Here is a 10,935-nt window from a genome sequence, read left to right as displayed (position 1 = left end):
TGTACATATATAAGTTTTTGAATTAGTTATTCTCATGTTGGATTGGGTTTACATGCTTTGTGGTTGTATATTGTATTGGCAATGTTAGACTGTATGTGTTACGAACTTACTAAGCATTACATGCTTACTTTGTGTTAATTTTTCTGTGTTTTGTAGTTGTTGGAAGCTCATTCAAATTGGAAAGTCATCGGAGATCTATCACACTATCTATCGGCTCTTTCGGTACTTGCGAATGTTTTGGTTATAATGGCATGTATAGGTATTTTGACTAATGTTGGCCATTTGTTTTGGTTGTTGGAATAACCATATGGTTTGGCTTGTGACTTAGCATTTTGATGTTGAGATGAGCTTAGTTTATGACATGTAAATATTAACCTTATTATGGTCAATGTTTGGGTTAATATGTTTGAATTATGATAGATAAATATGCATATTGTATAAGCCTTATAACTTGTTGTGGTTTGGTATCTTGTTATGAAAGGTATATAAGTGTCTATTGATGTTAGTGAATGAATGGCATATTTTATACTATTTGATAGGCTTTGGTAATGTAATTCAATGGTTTGAATTTATGCAAGTTTAGTTGAAAGTAGATAGTCATTTTAACCAATTTGAATACATGGTTAAACATGTTTATATATTGTACTTTGAGGTGCCTAAGGGCATATTAATTGTATGATGTTATACCATATGCATATGACTTGTTTATGCTTGGTTTTGGTGCCTTATTAAGGTATGTGCATATGTGTATTTTGGTTATACATACATGTTAGTTTGGGTGAGAAAATGGCTTGTAAAATGGCCTATTTTTTTGTCCACATGGGTAAAAACACGGGCATATGTCTCAGCGTGTGTGACAAACGGCCAAGTGGGATGGCCATGTGTCCCCTGTAGCTTTTGAAAGGTTGCAAGTCAAGCTGTTACACGGCCTAGCATACGGCTTGGCACACAGGCGTATGGGGTTATTTTGAAGGGTACACGGCCTAGCACACGAGCGTGTAGCTTGGCCGTGTGACCCAAGTCAGTGAATTACACAGGCTGGGACATGGCTGTATGTCCTTACTTCGAATGCCCACACGGCCGTTTCATGATTTTCTAAAAAATTCTCTGACTTTCTGATTTAGTCCCGACTTGTTTCTAACATGTAATTAGGGCCTCGATGGCTCGTTTAAGGGACAATATGTATGTTTTGAATTGGTTTCAATGTGTTTATTGATATGATTTAGAAAGTTTGATATTTATATCCGTTTGATTTGAAAACTCCGGTAATGCTCCGTAACCTTGTTCTGACGACAGATACGGGTTAGGGGTGTTATATGAGTGATGACTTTGATAAGGGAGTATGATGAAGGACGAGATTTCCCTTCTTAAGGACGAATTTGTTCAACTATCAATGAAGAGTTCATCGGTGGTCCCAGTTGGAAATTTGTCGTTAATATATTCTGTTTGGACAAAAAAGTCCTATAATCCTGATAGTTTTAGGGCGCAATTAAAAAAAGCATTTGGAATACGATGAGGAAATTTGAAATCAAAGTGGTAGGTCAAAATCCTTCTTGATTCCTTTTGGTAGTGAAGAGGATTTGGATGGGATATTAGAGGGTAGACCATGGTTTTTTTTACATCAACTTATTATTTTTTATAGGTTAACGAAACATGTTAATAGAGATCACATTTGCTTGGTTTGGTCTCCTTTTTGGCTTAAGATTTGTCCTTGCCTACCTAAATGTGATAAAAAGGACCTTATGCATGCTATTGGGTCGACTTTCAGGGGGTGATTTGATTAGAAATACAATGAGATTTTTGTCGCCTAAAGACATAATTTGATGCACAGAAACCTTTAAGAAGAGGCATTTTCATTTCAACGAAAGTATGGAAAAAATTTTAAGTGCCTTTCAAATATGAAAAGCTACCAATATTTTGTTTTGGCAGTGGCAAAATGAGGCATGGACTAAATGATTGTGAGGAAATTTCAGCCAAATATAAAGAGAATGGAGTTGATGAATTTTCTTACTCTACAGCGCTAAGGGCAGAATAGTCGCTCGTAGGAAAGGAATGTTTACATTTTTAGTCCTTTTCGAAATAAATGCTGCAACAGTGTAACTATACAGGGAGGAAAAATGATGTGAATTAGGAAATAGGCAAACTAGTGAGTTTTTGGAACAGAAGATGGCGGAGGTCTTATAACATCCCAATTCTCAGTGGTGTCAGAAATAGTGGTTCGAGACCACTAAATTTGACGAGAAAGTTCGAAAATTATGTTATTTATTATTTACAAGTCAAATGTGATTTTAGGAATACTTTTGAATTAGTGATTTGTGTTTTAGAAGGAATTATTAGGTTAAGTGATTTTGAAAAACAAGGTATCGAGACCTTAATTTCATAAACCGAGCCATAAATATTTTTATAAATATTTACGAAGTGTTATTAAGTTATTATTAAAATTTCGTTAGAAAATTTTAACGTTTAGATAGTTAATTAAATAAAAAGGACTAAATTGAAAAATGTGCAAAACTTTCTAATTAAAGAAATAGTAATTGAATGGCTTAAAAAGTAAATAGAAAGGACTTAATGAGTAATTTAACCTAAGTTAAGCAGCTAAACGGCATAAGTGTGGAAAATGAAAAAGAAACAATGTGAACTAAGGACAAAATTGGAAATTTTGCAAAATTAAACAAATAAAATAGCAATTAAAGGAATATATAGACATTTCTTCATATTTCTTCAGCCAAAAACACCATAGAAGGTCTCTAAGAGCTGGTTTTTCATATTTTTCTACAAGTGAGTTCAATTCTTACTCTTTTCTTGAAATTTTTGTATTTTTAAGATTTTTATAACTAGGTCCAATTGTCTATTTCATTAGTTTTTTATTTTATGGTTAATTTTGAAAGTTACCATTGATGAGTGCTGGATGTTTATGAGGAATTAACATGGAATTGAAGCTTCAATTTGGTTATATGATGATTTTATCAAGTAATTTTAATAGAAATTGATTTTAGGATCAAATTGTGAAAAGATTAAAACTTAGGGTTCAGTATTAAATTATGTTTATCAAAGGCTATATAATAGCTTATAATATTTATATAAAGTGTTAATTGAGAATAATTAGTTTATTTGATAGGCTAATTGGTAAGGGACTAAATTGCAAAAACTATAAAAGTTAAGGTATTTGTGTAAATTTTGAAAATTGAAAGGTGTAAATTGTGAAGTGAATTAGAATTGAAATATATTCTAATGAATAAATAAATTTTATATTTTAGATCAAGAGCAGTAGATCAACGAGAAAAAGAAAATTAGCATAATAATACCTAACTACTACAAATTCCACAATTTAGCCCAAGTAAGTTCGTATGGCTAAACTTTAATATTATTTGTTAAATTTGATGAATAGTAATTTTATTTATTCATATCATTTGTTGAAAATAACAATTATTGTTAAAATTATGAAATTTAAATGAGTGTTCGAAGTGAACAGAACATAGGATTGAGTACAGTCGTTCAGTGCAATAGAAGATTTGACGGTAAATTACTCATATCAGTAAGACGTTCACCAATTTGATAAAGGGTAGTAATTTGGTAAGTGACATATGGAATTATTGTTTGTAGACTCAATGGTATTATTGAATTTGAGATGAAACAAGTGAATTCATCAATTAAAGTTATGGCTGGTAGGAAATGTGAAATGAATGGTTTACTTAAATGAATTGTTGTTGTATGTTCAGTAATATTCTTTGTAGATTTTGTTATACACTTTATGGTTTATATAGCATGTATAGGGTTGAATTAGAAAAGAACTAAATTGAAGTATGGTTGTGAATGATATTTATACATATATATTTGTATGCAAGTAATTAGTAGAAGATTTTGGTAAATTAATGAAATGAGCTATATTGGTAAGTTAAGTAAATGAGTTTTGTAATGTTAAGTTATGTTTAAAACATGATTTTTGGCTTGTGTTGATTGCTTGATTTGGGCCTATTTGATGTATTATAATGTTGTGTATAGGTTGATATCAAAAAGGGTGAGAAAAATAGCCTTAAAATGGCCTATTTTCGTCCACAAGGGCAGAGACACGGGTCTGTGTCTCAGCCCTGTGTGACACATGGGCGTGTAGTCTAGCCGTATATCCCTTGCATGTTAAAATTTTAATACAGAATGCCCAGGTTTTTACACACGGCCTAGCACATGAGCGTGTGGCTTGGCCATGTGACCCTTGCACTTCGTACACAGTCGAGCACACGGACGTGTGGTTGACCGTGTGACCCAAGTCAATAGCTACCCTAATTTGAACATGAGCTTAGACACGACCGTGTACCTCACATCAAATGCCCACACGGCCTAAGACACAGGTGTTTTACTTGGCCGTGTGATCTACATGGCTTAACCACACGGATGTGTGTCCCCTATTCCTAAGAAAAATTTTAAAAATTTTGAGAAAATTTTCCTGAGTGTCCAGTATAGTCTTGATTCACTTCTAAAGTGTATTTTAGGTCTCGAAGGCCCATCTAAGGAAAAAAAATGAATATTATATGAGTGATTCTTGATCTGTATAATAAAGGTAATGAAATATTTATAAATCAGTCTATAAAATCCAGTAATGCTCCGTAACCCTGTTCTGGCGACGGATAAGGGTTAGAGGTATTACAGGTCTCATTGGAGATAGAGCGACCAGCTATAGCAAAAAATCCTTCAATTTTGGAAACTGCTGTTAATTACTAGAATTTAGGGAATTTGATGCCTCATTCACTCCCTAAAATTTTGGAGGATACATTGAGAGGGGAGTTGTCTAAGGAGTTAATTGAGGATGATATGCAAGGGGAATGAGATAAGATGCAAATAAAGTTGGGCCCCATTAATCTATATGTGGAATTTTGTTATAAAACAAAAATTACTAGTTGGAAACATGTCGCTAAACTAAAAAAGGAAAGTTTCAAGAATGACCAAGTGGTATAGGAAAATGAAATGTGGGAATAATGGACCCTAAAAACGTGGGACAAGTTTTGAAAAGGGAAAATGATAAAAAATAGAGAATTATGGAAGGAAATTCTGATGTTCTTGGGGTTTTGAAAATGGAGTCAAATTCGTTAGAGCATATTGATGTTTCTTTTCAACAAGGATCGACGACTGCCAATTGGCAAGCCGACCAGGAGCAATGAAAATCTTATGTTGGAATGTTTGTGGATTGGGGAGTCCACGGATAGTACGAAGACTTCGACAAGTGGTGAAGTCTTATTATCCCCGTTTGGTTTTTTTTTTTAAGACTAAAATTGATGAAAATAGAATTGAGAAGGTGAGACGGTGTTGTGATTTTAATTATGGGATTGAAGTGGGAACGACTGGTTCAAGGGATGGGTTATGTCTAGCTTGGAAAGAGGACGTTAATGTTGAGTTGAAGAATTATTCAAAAAAATCACATTAATGTACTCATAAAAAAAAATGTTAATGATAAGCTGTGGCGCTTTACTGGCTTCTATGGTGGACCTTATGCGTGTTTTAGAGAAGAAACTTGGAATCTTTTAAGAAGGTTAGAGAATGATAAGAATTTTCCTTGGATGGTGTACGGAGATTTCAATGAAATTTTATATTCTTTTATACTCATAAAAGAAAATGTTAATGATAAGCTGTGGCGCTTTACTGGCTTCTATGGTGGACCTTATGCCTGTTTTAGAGAAGAAACTTGGAATCTTTTAAGAAGGTTGGTGGGCTACCAAGGGAGGAACATAGAATGGAAGCTTTTCGAAGAGTACTTGATGATTGTAAATTAGGGGATGTGGGGTATTTGGAAATTGGTTCACTTGGGAGAGTGGAAACTTGCCTGAGACTAATATTAGTGAGAGGTTTGGATAAATGGTTGCTAATGAGAATGGGTTGAGCATGTTCCCTCACGCGACAATTAAACATCTACTGCATTCTGTCTCGGATCATTACCCAACCCTTCTTAATATTGTTAAAAAATCAAGTAAAAACAAGGGTGGACGTTAGAAGAGCCTTTTGAAGGAGAAATTACGAGACTTTGAAATTTGGCCAGAGGTTCTATCTTTGAAAAATTAAAAGATCTAAGTACCGATTTAATTAATAAATAAAAGAGGATGAAGGAGAATCGTAATAAATTGAAGTATGCCCTTTCTAAAAAATTGGATGATCTTATGATTGAGAATTATGATAATGATAATTTGGCGGCACTCACTGATGTCAAGATTCGATAGAACTTTGAACTTGATAAGAATGAAACTTTTCGGGAGCAGCATGCAAGAACTAATTGGCTTCATTTGGGAGATAAAAACAATACCTTTTTCTATAGATACACTTCATTTCAAAAAATGAAAATACTATTGGAAGTTTTTAGCGTGAAAATGGTACGTTAGCAAGCACGAAGGATGAGATTAGGGAGCTTGCTACGGATTATTTTCAAAATCTATTTTCTTTGAATGGGATTGGGGATCTATCGCATATTTTATCAAGGGTTAATACAAGCATCTCTTAAGAAGAGAATCTCTTCCTTTTAGCAAAGTTCATGGAAAGGGAAGTTTACACAGCTTTCAAAGAAAGGGGCCCACAAAAGTTTCGAGGTTTGATGGTTTCCCAGCTATGGTTTTCCAGAAGTACTAGCATATCGTTAAGAATGATATTCTTGCTTACTGTTTGGGTGTTCCTAATGAAGGTAATGATCTTGAACTGCAAATGTTACTGAGATCATTCTTATTCCTAAAACCCAAAATTCCAAAAACTTAACAACTTTTAGACCCATTAGCTTATGTATTGTTTTATATAAAATTGTGGCAAAAGTTTTAGCAAATAGACTTTAGAGTGTTGTTAAGAACTACGTTGATTATGCTCAAAACGCTTTTGTACCGAAGAGATTGATATTTGATAATATCTTACCTGCTTATGAATTGCTACATACTTTTCGCCAAAAGTGTACCGGTAAGAAAGGCTATATGGCAGTAAAGTTAGATATGAGTCAAGTTTATGGCAGGGTTGAATAGATTTTTTTAAAAGCTATAATGTTAAAGATAGGTTTTGTTGCTGATTGGGTAAGGCTCATTTTAAGGTGTATTTTTTCGGCTTTTTATTCAATAATGGTGAATGGTTGCATGGGAAGACATTTTTAACCTTCAAGAGGCCTTCATCAAGGGAACCCTCTTAGTCCTTTTTTATTTCTCATTTGCAATGAAAGACTTTTAGCCTTGATGAGGCTGGCTATAGAGGAGAGGTTTTTGAAAGGGGTACATGCTAGTAAAGGAGGGCTTAGAATCTCACATTTTTTTTTTTTTTTTTTGCAGATGATAGTATCCTTTTTGGGGAGGCAACAACTAGAGATGCTCTCTTATTGAAAGATATTCTTAAGGAATATGAAATTTGTACTAGCCAAAGTATGAACTTAAATAAATCATCAATTTTCTTTAGCTCAAATGTGCCTGAGAGGGAGAAGAACCGAGTTTTAAATTTTATGAGAGTGTATTTTTCAAGCAATGCTGAGAAGTATTTGGGGTTGTTGAATATGGTAGGTAGAAATAGAAAAGCATCTTTCCAAAGTCTAAAGGATAGGATTAAGGTGAGAATGAGAATTGGAGTACAAGACTATTGTTACAAGGGGGAAAGCAAATCTTTATTAAATTTGTGTTGCAAGCAATTCCCACCTATACAATGTCGTGTTTCTTATTGCCTAAGTCTTTTTGTGGTGAAATTGAAAGTATTATAGAGAAATATTGGTGGCAAAAAGGACAAGGGAAGCGTGGGATTCATTAGTGTGAATGGAGGCATATGTGTAAGTTGAAGGAGGATAGAGGGATGGGTTTTAGAGACTTGGAAATGTTTAATATTTCTTTACTATCCAAACAGGGGTGGAGGATTATAAATCGTCCAAATTCACTTATTACTCGGGTGTTGAAAGTTAAATATTTCCCAATACCTGATTTTATGGATGCTTAATTAGGGACGAATCCGTCATTCACATGGAAAAGTATTTGGGCAGCTAAAGGGGTTTTAAAAGACGGCTTATGTTGGCGTGCGGGTTTGTGAATAAAATCTCTGTATTTGATGATGCATGGATTCTTGGTAATGCAAATTTTAGAGTGTCTAGTAATAGTTGAATTTTGCAGAATTTAATGGTGTCGCGATCGAAACTGGAAGTAGGGGTTAATAAGAGATTTATTCATGCAGTTGGATGTTTGATCATATTCTTCGGATTCTGCTTGCTCAGGACGCCTATGAGGATTTTCTGACCTGGGGTGGGGAGCGTTCAGGGAGTTCTCGATTCGTAGCGCCTACAAACTATTACAAAAAAATTTGGAGGATCCTAGTGCTTATTCATTACAGACCAGATCTAGTGATTTCTATAAGCTCTTATGGAAACTAGTCCTTCCGAGAAAAATTAAAATTACATTCTGAAGGATTTCTTGGAACTATCTACCTATGTTTGCTAACTTAAACTCTAAGAAGTTAATCGCAAATGCTTGCTGCCCTCGGTGTTTAGGTGTGGACGAATCAATGGATCATCTATGCCGACAATGTTCTATAACAGTTGATGTTTGGTCAAAGTTAAACTGTCAGCAATTTTTGAATAACCATAGTCTAGAGTTTAAACAATGGCTTACTTGGATTTTTGAATCTTGTACTACCCATCTGAGGAAGTTAATCTACTGTGCACTCTGGGTTATTTGGAAGGATAGAAACAGAAGGATTTATGAAAAGAAAGTCATTACAGGTAAAGACACTGCAAATTTTATTTCTAGCTATATAGGAGAACTTGAAGGGTTGGAGAAATATACCAATACAAAGAGTAAGGAGATTGTTACTTGGATAACACTGACGAGTTTAGTCATCAAAATAAACTTTGATGGTGCTTTTGATGGTCGGAGTTTTTGATCAGCGTCAGTAGTGGTTGCTAGGGATGAGGGTGGAACAGTACTTTTCGCTTGTTTGAGTTTCCATGAGGGAGTAGCGTTTGCCTTCGCTGCTGAAGCTTTAGCATGTCAACTTGTGGTGAGTGTGGGTGTTGATAAATTAAGGAATGGAGCCAAGTCATTATCGAAGGGGATTCATTAGCAGCAGTTAAGAAATGTAAGTCTTTGGAATTTGATAAATCACTGATTGGTGTTTACATTAGAAATATTCAACAAATGAAGAATAATTTTCAAGAAATCAGTTTCAATCATGTTCCAAGATTAGCAAATGAATTTGCTCATGTTCTTGAAATAGAAAAGCTAAAAGGGGGGAAATTGATTTACCTGGAGGGGAATGCTTTTTCGACTGTTGATACCAGAAGGGTGAGGGGGAGGCCAAGAGAATCAGATTGAAAGAAGAGGGGAAGGAAATTGAATGAGGGTAAAGAGTTTTTTTTTTTTTTTTCAGAAGTTTATTCTATCTGTTGGATGCTCCTTCGTTTTTTGTGAAACCATCAATTATGAACATTGAAGAATTTTTGAGACGAAGAAAAAAGCAATGCATTTGATTGGGTGTAAGGGTCGGTGCCTTATTGCTTCTAGATTCTTCCTGTTTTGGTTTTTGCGTAATCTTTTTGTTTTTTGTATTTTCAATTATTGTTTCTTTTTTGTATTTTTGGACTGTGTTTTTGGACCTGTATCTGTATTGTTTAGTTTTTGTTTGGTTTTCGGATCAATGAGAAAACAAAAAAGGCCAATCTATTTATATAAAAAAAAAACACCTTCATCTATTTTTACAATTTAAGACTAACTTTATTCGAGTATGATTTCAAGGAGCACTGAGGGTTTATTTAAAAGCGTGCACTGTGTTGAGAAAATCTTGCCTTTTTCTTGTGTTTTTTCACATGATTACAATCTAAATTGATTTTCACGTGCTTACATATATGTAGATTTAGATATTTAAATAGTGGTTGTTTGCTATTTCAATTCTATAAAAAAAATTATGCTATTTGTTTGTTTAATTCAATCTTTTTTAATAACAATTTTGTCGTTGAAAAAGTACAGCGGGCCAGATTGGGCAACCCAAATTATAGCTGCTAAATTTAAAATTTTGAAAATAGCAATGAATTGTAAAATTTTATATAATACTTTTTATAACATTAATTTCACAATAGTTGTTATTATATATACTCTCTTTTTTATTAATATGTTTTAACATATTTAAATTTACATCTTTTAAATTTAATGTCAATCAAGTTAAAACTCAATTGATTATATAATATTTTATTTAAATTTGTAAATGTCTAAATCTTATTCAACAAGGCTTCATTTGCATTGGTAAATCCCGTTTTGGTTCGAGTTTACCTTTTAAAAATTAGGTGTGTGATATCTAATTAATTATATAATTTAGTATTTGTAGTAGTTTTTTATATTATTTTTGGGTTTGTAATTTTTCTCCTAACAATGTTATTTTAATGTTTAAATTTGTATATCTCCTTGAAAATATAATATACCCAACATTTGTTGATATAAATAATTTTAATTCAAAATATATATTTTATAGTAGGTTTTAGATATTTATTCATTATTTGAATTTATATTGATTTATGTTCCTCTATCCAAATTCATTATTCATATAACTTTATTTATACAGATAATGAATTTGAATGTATATAAACTTACATATTTGATTATTTTAATTTTTATATTTTTCAAAATTATTGAATGAAATAAATTCAAATATTTAACAGATACCACTCTTTAAAATGGATGCAATTTTTAGAAAAAAAACATAATAAAAATATATAAATTGAATATATCAAACAATTATAAATTCAAATTAAAAAATTACAATATCCAATCCCTAGTTAATTTAGGGGGGAAATACTAATAAAATTGTAACTTGTAATTTTGTGCCTTGGGCTTTGGTTTAAGCAGGCTCTCTCTGATGACTTGTATTTGCCTCAAATTAAGCATAAGGATCCATCCAATTTTATGTGGTGCAAAATTGAGAAATTGTATGGGCTTCTCCAGTCCACTCTTTTACAAGGAG

General features: G+C 33.0%; 1 long non-coding RNA gene across 2 annotated transcripts; it reads right to left on the bottom strand.

Moving 5' to 3' along the window:
- Positions 1–8,005: 8,005 nt before the first annotated feature.
- LOC108466935 (uncharacterized) lies at positions 8,006–9,699 on the bottom strand. 2 transcript variants are annotated; one of them, XR_008277302.1, is made up of 3 exons: positions 8,769–9,635; positions 8,595–8,648; positions 8,006–8,512 (listed from the first exon to the last, which is right to left on the bottom strand). It is a non-coding gene; the product is annotated as an uncharacterized LOC108466935 (long non-coding RNA). The 2 variants fall into 2 exon arrangements; XR_008277301.1 differs by having other exon boundaries at positions 8,595–9,699.
- Between the last annotated feature and the right edge of the window lie 1,236 nt (positions 9,700–10,935).

This window comes from Gossypium arboreum, chromosome 2, assembly GCF_025698485.1.
Source record: "Gossypium arboreum isolate Shixiya-1 chromosome 2, ASM2569848v2, whole genome shotgun sequence".
Lineage (NCBI taxonomy): Eukaryota > Viridiplantae > Streptophyta > Magnoliopsida > Malvales > Malvaceae > Gossypium > Gossypium arboreum.
The sequence above is the reverse complement of the archived record's forward strand: the minus strand, read 5'-3'. Positions and strand labels throughout refer to the sequence as shown.